Source organism: Doryrhamphus excisus, linkage group LG6 (genome assembly GCF_037039965.1).
Source record: "Doryrhamphus excisus strain RoL-2023G ecotype Guam linkage group LG6, RoL_Dexc_Guam_v1.1, whole genome shotgun sequence".
Classification (NCBI taxonomy): domain Eukaryota; kingdom Metazoa; phylum Chordata; class Actinopteri; order Syngnathiformes; family Syngnathidae; genus Doryrhamphus; species Doryrhamphus excisus.
The window spans coordinates 116,229-129,677 of NC_136362.1; the positions used below are offsets into that span (position 1 = coordinate 116,229).

Sequence of the window (13,449 nt, forward strand, 5' to 3'; positions counted from 1 at the left end):
GATGTATCAATAAAAGTTATGAATCATCAAATGTGGGGCTCGAACCCAATCATGAGCTTAGGAATCTCATGCTCTACCGACTGAGCTAATCGGGCCTTTTTCTGCTCTAGATATCATTTTTTGTTCTGTTTTTATTGATGTGGCCATCCTGATGTTTGATCAATTCCACAGCTGACCTCGTTTCTCAGGGAACAGAAGGAGCGAGACGTTCAGTCATCGCTGAGAACTTTGGAAGTGGAGTCACCTTAAGTATGGTCTGCTTTGGTGAACTTCAGAGACATCATGACCAGTCTGCATCAAAGCATTGTCTTGTAATGGCCACTGAAGTCCATCAGCAGAGGTAGTGGGGTCCGTAAGCGCGTCACTAGACTCAGCTGTCGGAAAAGTGCTGTCATGGTCTTTGTATAGGGGAACAATTACAGGAGTTTTTCAGGGTCAGGATGGCCGAGCGGTCGAAGACGCTGTATTCAGGTTGCAGTCACTTCTGACAGCGTCTTGAATCTTGAAGTAAACCAGTAAACCAGGGGTGCTTTTCAACATGACCGCTGCTGAAAAGTGAGTTTCTCCAGAAAAGTCCTTGTACTTCAATGGATGAAAAGTATCAGAGTCATGGAAATACCAGAAGAGGACTGCTGGAATTGAACAAACGTGCCCCTCTTTCTCCATCTTTCACCCTCCTCTGCTGAGTGTCCACTTAATGTGGGTGGGTGTTCTTGCGGGAACATAAATTAGTTAAATTAGTTGTATCACTGGTTGAAATGCCACAGCTGGCATTTTCCTGGTCAGGTCCATTATCCACGACTGGAATGATTTGGCAGCAAAGGACTGTCAGATTGTACAACACAGCTGAGCACTTGGAAACGAAAATTGAGAGAGGTCTTGTTCTCGTGAGAAGGGTTTGCTCTACCCGAATCGTAACCCTACTCAAGGTTCAACGTGACATTGTGACATACAAAACAGGAACTCCCTGTCTGGGAATTGTACCCCAGGGGGTGATACTGTCTACTATACAATATATCTGGGGACGTCAACCAATGAAATCCATCCATTTTCTGTACCTTTTCTGTATCCTCATCAACGGACTGTATTCCCCACCCGTTACCAGCATGGGGACATTCCAACCCAAGATGAGAACACACTGGACCAGGTACACAGCAACATATGTGGCACAGACACAGCTTCACACTGCCCCCACTTTTAGCCACGACTGAAAAAGCAGAACGCCACCTTAGAAGCTGAAATACTCACTTGGGAGAGTGTTAGACTGACGTTCTAAGGTCCCTGATTCAAGCCTGGGTTTCAGCACAATCCCTGTTTATGTTGCAACTTGGCAAACAGTTTGAAAAGGCTCATTGGCTGGCTTCATTCTTCAAAAGGCCAGAGATGAGGTTACAAGACAAACCAGTGACCTCAAGGGCACACGTTGAGTCCACCTGGTCGTGTTCTCTAGACGAGTCTCTTGTCATGTAATAGTGAAGAAACCCAGTCCGTGATTTATTGTTCCCATGTACCAAACACTAATCTGATCCCAAGTCCCGATTTCTATGCCAAAAAAAGCCTTAGGTCTAACCCTAAACCCAGTCCTAACTGCCTTCTCCAGTCGAGCACCTTATCTTGTTGTGTAGTACTTACAAGAAACTCAAGTCTATCATTTATGGACGTGTTTTATTCGTTTTTCTGTCGTCAGTCGCTTCAGGATGACAGCAGTTCGCAGATAACGCTTAAAGATGACCCTAACCGTTCGACCGAGGACCAAGACAAATCCTCTTTGTAAAATCACAAATACTTACGTAAACTTGCTGATATAGTTCATCTTCAAACAGCTAAAATAATGCATCAGGCTAAAAATAAGCAAATAGCTAAAAATGTCATCCAATACTTCTCTACAAGAGAGGAGAAATATGATCTCAGGGAAGAAGTACATTTGAAACACTTCTATTCTAGTACTTATATGCACCCAGACAAGGTTAGAGGAGGTTACAAGCCAAACCATTGTCTCCAAGGGCACAAGTTGAGTCCACAGAGATGTCAAGGTGAGCCCGAGGGTGGCTAATGTGTTTCTTTCAAGCCGTGATTGTGATTTCTTGTTTTGTTGAAGAAAAGCCCATTATTTCTGGAACAATTTTCCCTACAAAGGAGAAATCTTTGTCAATTTGGACAATTGTCAATCTGCCCCCACTTTGGACACATCGTCATGTTTCATTGTTTGGCAACTGCTTTGTGACTTCGCCAGTCCCCTTAAGAGCCCCTTCCTTTGGGTTTCCATAGTGTAGTGGTTATCACGTTTTCCTCACACGCAAAAGGTCCCCAGTTTGAAACTGGGTGGAAACATGGCCTTTCAAGTCCTTCTTTAACAAAAAAAAATCAAGATGACAAATGGGAATAAGGATTTGTGCTTGGTCTCTGAAGGGAATTGAACTCTTGACCCTCAGATTAAAAGTCTGATGCCCTACAAAGTGAGCCGCCAGGGCTTTTGGTCAGAAGACTTGTTTTTGTGCATTTGGAATGAAATGTTTTCTGCATGTTGAACAATTTTCAACATGAAAGATATCTTTCAGATGTATAAATAAAAGTGCTGAATCGCCCAACGTGGGGCTCTAACCCATGACAATGAGATGAAGAGTCTCATGCTCTACCGACTGAGCTAACCGGGCCTTTTTCTGCTCTAGATATGATTTTTTGTTCTGTTTTTATTGATGTGGCCATCCTGATGTTTGATCAATTCCACAACTGACCTAGTTTCTTAGGGAACAGAAGGAGCAAAACCTGAAGGGTCAAAGGCGCTGCATTCAGGTTGCAGTCTCTAATGAGGCGTGGGTTCGAATCCCACTTCTGACACCTTCTTGCATTGTGAAGTGGCCAGGACCACATGACCGCTGCTGAAAAGTGTACAAAGCTATTGCATCCTGGGGTCTTGCGTTTCTCCGGAAAACACTCTTTGTACTTCAACATGACCTCGGATGAAAAGTATGAAAACCAGAGTCATGGAAATACCAGAAGAGGACAAGCCCCTCTTTGCTAGGCTTGTAATTTGACCAACTATCTTTTCCCCTACTCTGCTGAGTGTCCACTGAATGTAGGTGGCTTTTCTCGCAGGGACATCAATTAGTTAAATTAGTTGTATCACTGGTTGAAATCCCACAGCTGGCATTTTCCTGGTCAGATCCATTATCCACGACTGGAATGACTTGGCAGCAAAGGACTGTCAGATTTTACAACACAGCTGAGCACTTGGAGAAAAAGATTGAGAGAGGTCTTGCTCTAGTGAGAAGGGTTTGCTCTACCCGAATCGTAAGCCTACAGAATTGATACCCACATTCTCCAAGGAATCCTTTTCCGAAATCCGTTTTTTGTCAAAGAGATGACAGAATTGATTCCAGGATCTATCCATCAGCATCAGACAAATACCCCAAACCTAATCCTGGCCGTGTTCTCCAGACCAGTCTCTTGTCCTGTAATAGTGAAGAAACCCAGTCTGTGATGTATTGTTCCCATGTACCAAACACTAATCTGAGCCCCAATACCGATTTCTATGCCAAATACAGCCTTAGGCCTCACCCTAAACCCAGTCCTAACTGCCTTCTCCAGTCCAGCACCTTATCTTGTTGTGTAGTACTTACTGTTACTGTTACACAAAAACTCTCTGCCAATGCTGCAACAGCAGGGGAATTAGCTCAAATGGTAGAGTGCTCACTTCGCATGTGAGAGGTAGCGGGATCAATGCCCGCATTCTCCAAGGAATACTTTTCCGGAATAGTTTTTTTGTTGAAGAGATGACAGAATTGAGTCCAGGATCTATCTATCAGAGTCAGACAAATACCCCAATTTATTGTTATTGTTCCCAAGTACCAAACACTAATCTGAGCCCCAATACTGATTTCTATGCCAAATACAGCCTTAGGCCTAACCCTAAACCCAGTCCTAACTGCCTTCTCCAGTCCAGCACCTTATCTTGTTGTGTAGTACTTACCAGAAACTCAAGTCTATCATTTATTGATGTGTTTTATTCGTATTTCTGTCGTCAGTCGCTTCAGGATGACAGCAGTTCACAGATAGCGCTTAAAGATGACCCGAACTGTTTGACTGAGGACCAACCCAAATCCGCCACTAGACCACCAGGGACTGCATCGTGGCTGCACTCTGAAAGGCAGAGACTGTGTCGCTTTGACGTAGTCCAGCAAAGGAACCAAAATAGTTATGAGACTGGACCTTCTCTGCCCACGCTGCATCAGCAGGGGAATAGAGTGGTAGAGTGCTATGCTTAGCATGTGAGAGGTAGTGGGATCAATGCCCGCATTCTCTAACCCTAACCCAGTCCTAACTGCATTCTCCTGTCTAGTACCTTGTCTTGTCTTGTTGTGGAATCAATGCCTGCAGTCTTGTAGGAGTCCGATTCCCGGCCAATGCAACAGGGCTGTTTTCATACCTTTAATCGTGTAAAAAAGTGCCAAGACCATTTTCGGGACCAACTGATGACCTCTGAATACGATCAGAAACGTCACACCTCTCCACCTGAGACTTTCCACCCCAAGACTTGATTATCTAATCCAAATCCTGTCCATAGTGGCATTCTCAGCCACAGCGTGTTCGAGCCCGCAACCCCAATGAGACGCCGTCAAACGCTCAGCCGTACTCACCGCCCCAAAACAACAGACCTTTGATAGCTCGTTGATGTTTTTCTTCAACAAAATGTGCTCCATTGGTCCGCCACGGTGATGTGGGAGCTGAACCCAAAGGCAGAGCTCTGATCCGATGGTCCTGAGCTTTGAGTCAGCACAGAAAGGATAAGATCGTGGGTAAAAGCAGCTGACATGACTTTGTTTTGTGGTGCAGCTGGACTTTCTCTTAGGGAGAGAAGCTGTGTCATCCGCGAGGAAATTGGACAAAAGCCACTGCGGAAATTGCACGTCAGTGTGAAGAATGTAGAAAGTCTGTGAGGTGAGGATTAGTATATGGCAGCTCAAATTCAAATCATACTTTGATTCAGTACATGCTAATGATGTTTCCTAAAAACACAGGTGGTGCATTTGAATAGCACAACTCAAGGGCGATGAGGATGGGATTGGAAACCGTGCATGCAGAACACAATGGATGAGCAGTCCATCACCTTAACCTCCCGGTCACCTCATCCCTTTGTGACCTTTGACCCTGGTCTTGTTTACTCCAAATGACACATCTAAAGCAGTGTAGTGTTTTGGTGTTGCGGAAACTGTGGGGGCCTTCTTGCTCACCAGGGGGGATTAGCTCAAAGGGTAGAGCGCTAGCTTTGCATGCAAGAGGTAATGGGATTGAACAAGTTATTCCTTGTATGCACATTGTTAATGCTGTGTAGGAAATACAGTCAGATCAAATGTATACAATCTGGGGTTACAACAGTAACTTTCCCATAACTTTATAGAATCAAACCAAAACCAACCTCAATTGAATTGGCTTGACCAAAGGAGCCATGCAAAAAGGGAAACAATCTCGAGGTATATTACACCGAAGTTGTTGCTATTGTGAGCCATACATTCATGTACTCTTAGACTATTCTTAAACCAAAGGAGAGTTTTGAACCGGAGTTCTCTTGATCTGCAGTCAAATGCTCTACCACTGAGCTATACCTCCTCAAGCGCACCAAACATGGTTCCATAGGGGGCCTTATGTGTGTGAGGCAAACGGGATAACCACTAATCTATGGAAACCCGGAGTGGAGGAGGGGGGGTTATAAGAGTACTGGCGAAACTCAGAAAGCAGTGGCCAAACAATGAAACATGATGATGTGTCCAAAGTGGGGGCAAATTGACAATTGTCCAAACGGACCAAGATCTCTCCTTTGTAGGGAGAATTGTAGTTCACATGAGATGTTCCAGAAATAATGGGCTTTTCTTCAACAAAATGTTTTTGAATCAGAAGTCTTGTTGTGTTGAAGAAATTCCCATCCTTTCTAATGTCATGTGTAGTACACATGTGACATGTACTACAATGCTCCCTACAGAGGCAAAACCCTTGTGATTTTGGACACTTGGGCTAACAAAACAGACCACATTAGCGGGACAAAAGAGGTTGTCTTGACATTTCAATGAAATTGTCTATGTGTTGGGGAAGAGATCCGACCCCCACTGGAGGAGTTCAAGGTACCTTGGCGTCTTGTTCTTGGCATCTAACATGACAGTTTACCAGTTGATCTACGTTGGATGCTCCACTGGTCCGCCACAGTGTGGGAGCTGAACCCAAAGGCAGAGCTCTGGTCCGATGGTCCTGAGCTTTGAGTCAGCACGGAATGACTTTGTTTTTTGGTGCAGCTGGACTTTCTCTTAGACGTAGGGGGGGGGGGGGGGGGGGGGGGCTGTGTCATCCGCGAGGAAATTGGACAAAAGCCACTGCAGAAATTTCATGTCAGTGTGAAGAATGTAGAAAGGAGCCATGCAAAAAGGGAAACAATCTCGAGTTATATTACACCAAAGTTGTTGCTATTATGAGCATTGCATTCATGTACTCTTAGACTATTATTAAAACGAAGGAGTGCATCAGGATTTGAACCTGAAACCTCTTGATCTGCAGTCAATTGCTCTACCACTGAGCTATACCCCCTCAAACACACCAAGCATGATTACACGATGGGAACTAAGTTCTGCATATGCACTAAACCAGCACACATCCTCATGGTGAATGGGAGAATTGAACCAACAAAGGTTGACTTCTTGATGGGTCAGCAAGGTCCGGAAGGTTTACTTAAACAAGTTATTCCTTGTGTGCTAGTTTGAGCCCCACATTTGGCGGTTCAGCACTTTTGGTGATACATCGTCAAGATTTCTTTCCTGTGGAAAATTGTGCAACATGCGGAAAATATTTTATTCGAAGTACACAAAAACAAACCCCATTTTTGTATGACCACAAATGGTAGAGCGCACGCTTCGCGTGTGAGATGAAGTGGAATCGATGCCTGCATTCTCCAAATGGTATATTATGCCTTTTTCCTGCTAAAAAAGCGTTCTCCATCTCCAACTTCGTACCTGATACTTTGATTAATTGCATTCTAATGATGTTTCCTAAAAACACAGGTGGTGTCAAAACTACCATGAGGATGGGATTCAAACCAATGCGGGCAGAACACAATGGATTAGCAGTCCAGCACCTTAACCTCTCAGTCACCTCATCTCCTGCAGGACCTTTGTTGATGTAGCCAATTGCGCCAGCAGGGGCCGCTGTGGTTTGTCTGCAACACGTTTTGTTCCTTTGGCCCCTCTTGGTTGCCTTTCTCAATGAGTATCCCCCGTTTGTTTGCTGTCTGAACTTCAGTTTTGTTTCCTGTATGTGAAGGTAGGCAGCATGGCGGTTTTCTCTTGAGTAATGGCTTTATTTAGGCCTCATATGATTGTTTTGTGTAAATCGTTTATTTGCTATCCCTTTATTATATTTTTGCAAAGTAATTTTTGTCTGTAATGTCGAGTAGTTTATTTGATTATTAACAGAGTTTTGTTTCCTGTATGTGAAGTGGGAATAAAGAGACTGTCAGCACCACAATCGCTCCCTGCTTCGTGGTCATCTCCGTTCGCCACACCTAATAAAAAAAACACAACGCAGAGCCACGGAGGTGCAGCAGCCACGCCAACGAGCGGAATGGGTTACATCTTTGGTGCCGTGACCCGGATTGTGGTGTCCCAAGACGGTTGACAAGGGAGTCCTCACTGCCCTTTCAATTAATTTGAACATTTGGTGACATATCCTTTTATTGTGGAAATAACACAATTAATGTTTCATTTTCATATGTGACTATATGGTGTAACCGTGAACAGTAGAGAGTATTGGTTCCATTTGAAAGTTGCTTTTTCTGGTTGTTCAAGTACAAATCTTGAATTTTCGATATTACTGTGACATAAGTTTACATTTACCAAGCTGTTTACAAACGATCAAAGTTGAAGAAAAAAAAAATACAGGAGGAAGAGTAGTAACATGTTTGCCCACACGCATGCACCATTATGGGTTTCATCAAGACAAGATAAAGGCTAACTCTGCATTATCAGATTTGATGGAAGCAGTTAATAAATTAGCTCTGAACCAGGAAGAGCAGATGGCCAAGTTGTCTCAACTTGAGTCAAGACTTGCCTCCTCGACCCCTGTGATCCCAGTTAGGACACGGACCCCTGCTAGGAACACTACATCGAGCCCAGGTGTCGTTTGCTACAGGTGTGGGATGTCAGGGCATACAGCTAGGGTTTGTAGAGAAATTCTCCCTGACACAGACCAAGCAGTGTCTCTTCAAATCCACTCAACGGGCTCAGAAGAGAACACTCCCCACAGTGCGGTCTTTAAACGCCTAGGCCCCATGGTCGCTGGGGCAACCATGGGTGAACACCAAGACCCCCCACGACAGAGTGACAACAATGTTGTAGTGGACACACCCCTTGTGTGACCCAGAAATGAGGCAGAGGTAGAGGTCAATGGAGTTGAGTGTCGGGCCCTCTTTGACACAGGCTCTCAGGTCACGAGCATTACACACAAGTACTGGCGTACCCATCCTGTCCTTAAAAAATCCAAACTCAGACCCTCTAAAATTCCCATAGAGGGTGCAGCCGGTCAGAAGGTTTCACACTATGGTGTCCTGAATATAAAAGTTAAGATGTTTGGAAAGGAGTTTAATAAGGTGCCAGCTTTTGTTGTTCCAGACTCGCAATACCGTTCCTCTGTCCCTCTGCTGATTGGAACTAATGTTCTTCGGGCGTCCGGAGACCACCTTCAAGCAGCCCATGGCAGCCAATTCCTCCAGTGGGTAAAGAAAAGCTACCCAGAATGGTACGCTGCTTTGTCGGAGGTGGAGAACACTCAACCTGAGCAAAATCAGTGTGTGGTGGGTCCTGTTGTGTATGCTGGACAAAGAATACGCGTTCCAGGTGGACATGAGCTAAATTTAAAGTGCAAGATCAAGGGGGGCCCAAAAAGAAAAACATATACCGCCCTCCTGGAAACAGTTTCCGTCCCAAAGCTCCCTCAAGACCTTCTGGTGGCTAAAGTCCTTGCTAATGTCAGCAGAGGTTACGCTCCCATCCGAGTTATGAACCTATCCCAGCAGGCCATTGTGATAAAACCAAACACTCATCTGGCAGATGCTGTTCTGGTGGACAGGGTGGTGGAGTTTAGTGACAGCCAGGAGGATGACTCCGTCAAGGGGGGAGCCATAAGCCTTGAGCAGGTTGTGTCGGCTTGCGGGGTGGACCTAAGTGAAGCTGCAGTTGAAAGTGACCACCAGCGCACTGTTCTCAAAGACCTGATTGAGAGAAATAAAAGTGTGTTTTCCCAGCACCCCCTGGACTATGGCCACACAAAAACAATGCAGCATGAGATCCCTTTGGTGGACTGTAAGCCATTTCGGCTCCCATATCGCAAAATCCCCGCCTCTCAGTGGCAGGATGTACGGAAGTTGTAGAGTTGTGGAGTCGACAGGAGTTATTAGGCCGAGTAAGAGTCCATATGCTTCGCCTGTGGTGATAGTGACCAAGAAGGATGGCACTCCAAGGCTCTGCATCGATTATAGGAAGCTTAACTCCTGCAGCACTAGGGATGCGTTCCCTTTGCCTCGTATAGAGGAAGCACTGGAGGCTCTTGGTCAAGCAAGGTATTTTTCGACACTCGACCTCACAGCAGGGTACTGGCAAGTAGAAGTATTTGCCCGAGAGAGGAACGGGCAGACTCTGGCTATATTCTTTAAATGAAAAATAAAATCCTGTTTTGTAACATTTTTAATATGTGGAATAAAATTGAGCTCAGTCCCCTTAAAAGACCCTTCCTTCAGGTTTCCTTAGTGTAGTGGTTATCACGTTTGCCTTACACGCAAAAGGTCCCCAGTTTGAAACTGGGTGGAAACATGGCCTTTCAAGTCCTCCTTTTACAAAAAAATCAAGGTGACAAATAGGAACAAGGACATGTGCTTGATCTTTGAAGGGACTTGAACTCTTGACCCTCAGATTAAAAGTCTGATGCCCTACAAATGCCTTTGGTCATAAGACTTGTTTTTGTGTATTTGGAATGACATGTTTTCTGCATGTTGAACAATTTTCAACAGGAAAGATATCTTCCAGATGTATCAATAAAAGTTATGAATCACCAAATGTGGGGCTCCAACCCACAATCATGAGCTTAAGAGTCTCATGCTCTACCGACTGAGCTTCTTCTGCTCTAGATATCATTTTTTTGTTCTGTTTTTATGAACAAACGTGCCCCCTCTTTGCTAGGCTTTTACCCTCCTCTGCTGTGTGCTGAATTTAAATTAGTTAAACAGGAGTTTTTGAGGGTCAGGATGGCCGAGTGGTGCTGCATTCAGGTTGCAGTCTCTAATGAGGCGTGGGTTCGAATCCCACTTCTGACAACGTCTTGCATCTTGAAGTGGCGTCACCCAGTAAACCAGGGGTGCTTTTCAACATGACCGCCGCATCCCGGGGTCCTGCGTTTCTCCAGAAAATAGTCTTTGTACTTCAACATGACCGCGAAGGAAAAGTATCAGAGTCATGGAAACACCAGAAGAGGACTGCTGGAATTGAACAAACGTGCCCCTCATCTTTTACCCTCCTCTGCTGTGTGCTGAATTTAAATTAGTTAAATTAGTTGTATCACTGGTTGAAATGCCAAAGCTGGCATTTTCCTGGTCAGGTCCATTATCCACGACTGGAATGATTTGGCAGCAAAGGACTGTCAGATTGTACAACACAGCTGAGCACTTGGAAACGAAAATTGAGAGAGGTCTTGTGACCGAGCACCGAATCCTAGCCACTAGACCACCAGTTACTTTGTAAAAGAAGGAATAGAAAGCCCATGTTTCCACCCAGTTTTAAACAGGGGGCCTTATGACCTGGTCACCTGAACAGGGACTTGAATCCCGGAAACTCAGATCAAAAGTTTCATGTTCAGGTGACCGGCTCAACCTTTGTCTTGTCTGACCACAAACTCTTTTTGTCCAGAAGATATTTGGATTGTCCATGTGGGTAGTTTAAGACCTCAGTCCAATTTGGGGGTGGACATTTTGGGACCGGGGGCTCTTCATCTCTGCAAGTACAAGTACAGTATGCCAGATTTTGTCTTCATTGAGTTGTCCTTATTTATCAAGGGCCTGGGTAGCTCAGTTGGTACAGCATCAGACTTTTAATCTCAGGGTCTAGGGTTCAAGTCCCTGTTCAGGTGGTGAGGAGAAGTATTAAATGTGAAACCAATCTATTTTATCCTCCTCCTGTGGTCAAGTCCAAAATGCCAGAAGACTTCTGCTCCCTCATCCTCAACACCGAGAAGGCCAAAGAGAAGCGACAAGGTCTCTGCCTTTTTGAGTGCAGATCAAAAGCAGTCCCTGGTGGTCTAGTGGTACTGGGTTTCTTCACTATTCCATGATAAGAGACTAATCTAGAGAACGCGGCCAGGATTAGGTTTGGGGTATTTGTCTGACGCTGAGGGATAGATCCTGGACTCATTTCTGATCCCACATCTCTTTTACAAAATACAAAGGATTCCTTGGAGAATGCGGGTATCGACTCTGCTACTTCTCGCATGCTAAGCAAGCACTTTACCATTTGAGGTAATTCCCCTGGTTTGGGGTATTTGTCGGAGGCTAAGGGGTAGATCCAATCCCAACATCTCTTCTACAAAAGGCAAATAACTCCTTTTTAATGTGTGGAATAAAATTGAGCTCAGTCCCCTTAAAAGCCCCTTCCTTCAGTTTTCCATAGTGTAGTGGTCATCACGTTTGCCTAACACGCAAAAGGTCCCCATTTCGAAACTGGGTGGAAACATGGCCATTCAAGTCCTTCCTTTACAAAAAAAAGTTAAGGTGACAAATCGGAACAAGGACATGTGCTTGATCTCTGAAGGGACTTGAACTCTTGACACTCAGATTTAAAGTCTGATGCCCTAGGAAGTGAGCCCCCAGACCTTTGTTCAAAAGACTTGTTTTTGTGTATTTGGAATGAAATGTTTTCTGCATGTTGAACAGTTTTCAACAGGAAAGATATCTTTCAGATTTATCAATAAAAATGCTGAATCGCCCATCATGGGGCGGGAACCCATGTCCATGAGATTAAGAGTCTCATACTCTACTGACTGAGCTAATCAGGACTTTTGCTGTCCATCTTGGAGGTGGACATTTCGTCCCTCTTCATCGCTGCAAGGACAAGTACAGTATGCCAGAAGATTTCTCTGCCAACACTGCAGCAGGGGAATTAGCTCAACTGGTAGAGCGCTCGCTTTGCATGTGAGAGGTAGTGGGGTCAATGCCCGCATTCTCCAAAACCCTTTTGTTTTTTGTGATTAAATGTTCCCAAGTACCAAACACTAATCCGGGCCAATTACAGCCATAGGTATCACCCTAAACCCAGTCCTAACTGCATTCTCCTGTCTAGCACCTTGTCTTGTCTTGTTTGGGATCAATGCCCACAGTCTCTAAGGAGTTCTTCACCTTTTGTAGAAGAGATGTTGGGATTGGATCTACCCCTTAGCATCCGACAAATACCCCAAACCAGGGGAATTACCTCAAATGGTAAAGTGCTTGCTTAGCATGCGAGAAGTAGCAGAATCACATTCTCCAAGGAATCCTTTGTATTTTATAAAAGAGATGTGGGATCGGAAATGAGTCCAGGATCTATCCATCAGCTTCAGACAAATACCCCAAACCTAATCCTGGCCGTGTTCTCTAGACCAGTCTCTTGTCATGTAATAGTGAAGAAACCGAGTCCGTGAGTTATTGTTCCCAAATAGCGCTTCAAGATGACCCCAACCATTCCACCGAGGCTGAAGACAAATCCTCTCTCCAGTAAAAACCTATCCAATTGTCAATTCCCTGACCGGGAATCGAAACCGGGCCGCGGCGGTGAGAGCACCGAATCCTAGCCACTAGACCAGCAGTTACTTTGTAAAAGAAGGAATAGAAAGCCCATGTTTCCACCCAGTTTTAAACAGGTTGCCTTATGTGTGTGAGGCAAACGGGATAACCACTAATCTATGGAAACCCGGAGTGGAGGAGGGGGGGTTATAAGAGTACTGGCGAAACTCAGAAAGCAGTGGCCAAACAATGAAACATGATGATGTGTCCAAAGTGGGGGCAGATTGACAATTGTCCAAACGGACCAAGATCTCTCCTTTGTAGGGAGAATTGTAGTTCACATGAGATGTTCCAGAAATAATGGGCTTTTCTTCAACAAAATGTTTTTGAATCAGAAGTCTTGTTGTGTTGAAGAAATTCCCATCCTTTCTAATGTCATGTGTAGTACACATGTGACATGTACTACAATGCTCCCTACAAAGGCAAAACCCTTGTGATTTTGGACATTTGGGCTAACAAAACAGACCACATTAGCAGGACAAAAGAGGTTGTCTTGTGTTGGGGAAGAGATCCGACCCCCACTGGAGGAGTTCAAGGTACCTTGGCGTCTTGTTCTTGGCATCTAACATGACAGTTTACCAGTTGATCTACGTTGGATGCTCCACTGGTCC

General features: G+C 44.9%; 4 non-coding genes across 4 annotated transcripts; 3 read left to right on the forward strand and 1 right to left on the reverse strand.

Moving 5' to 3' along the window:
* The first annotated feature begins 2,258 nt into the window (after positions 1-2,258).
* On the forward strand, positions 2,259-2,331 carry trnav-aac (transfer RNA valine (anticodon AAC)). Its single transcript has one exon. It is a non-coding gene; the product is annotated as a tRNA-Val (tRNA).
* A 4,170-nt stretch (positions 2,332-6,501) lies between these two features.
* On the reverse strand, positions 6,502-6,573 carry trnac-gca (transfer RNA cysteine (anticodon GCA)). The gene has a single exon. It is a non-coding gene; the product is annotated as a tRNA-Cys (tRNA).
* A 3,199-nt stretch (positions 6,574-9,772) lies between these two features.
* On the forward strand, positions 9,773-9,845 carry trnav-uac (transfer RNA valine (anticodon UAC)). The gene has a single exon. It is a non-coding gene; the product is annotated as a tRNA-Val (tRNA).
* Positions 9,846-11,679: 1,834 nt separating this feature from the next.
* Positions 11,680-11,753, forward strand: trnav-aac (transfer RNA valine (anticodon AAC)). The gene has a single exon. It is a non-coding gene; the product is annotated as a tRNA-Val (tRNA).
* The last annotated feature ends 1,696 nt before the right edge of the window (positions 11,754-13,449 follow it).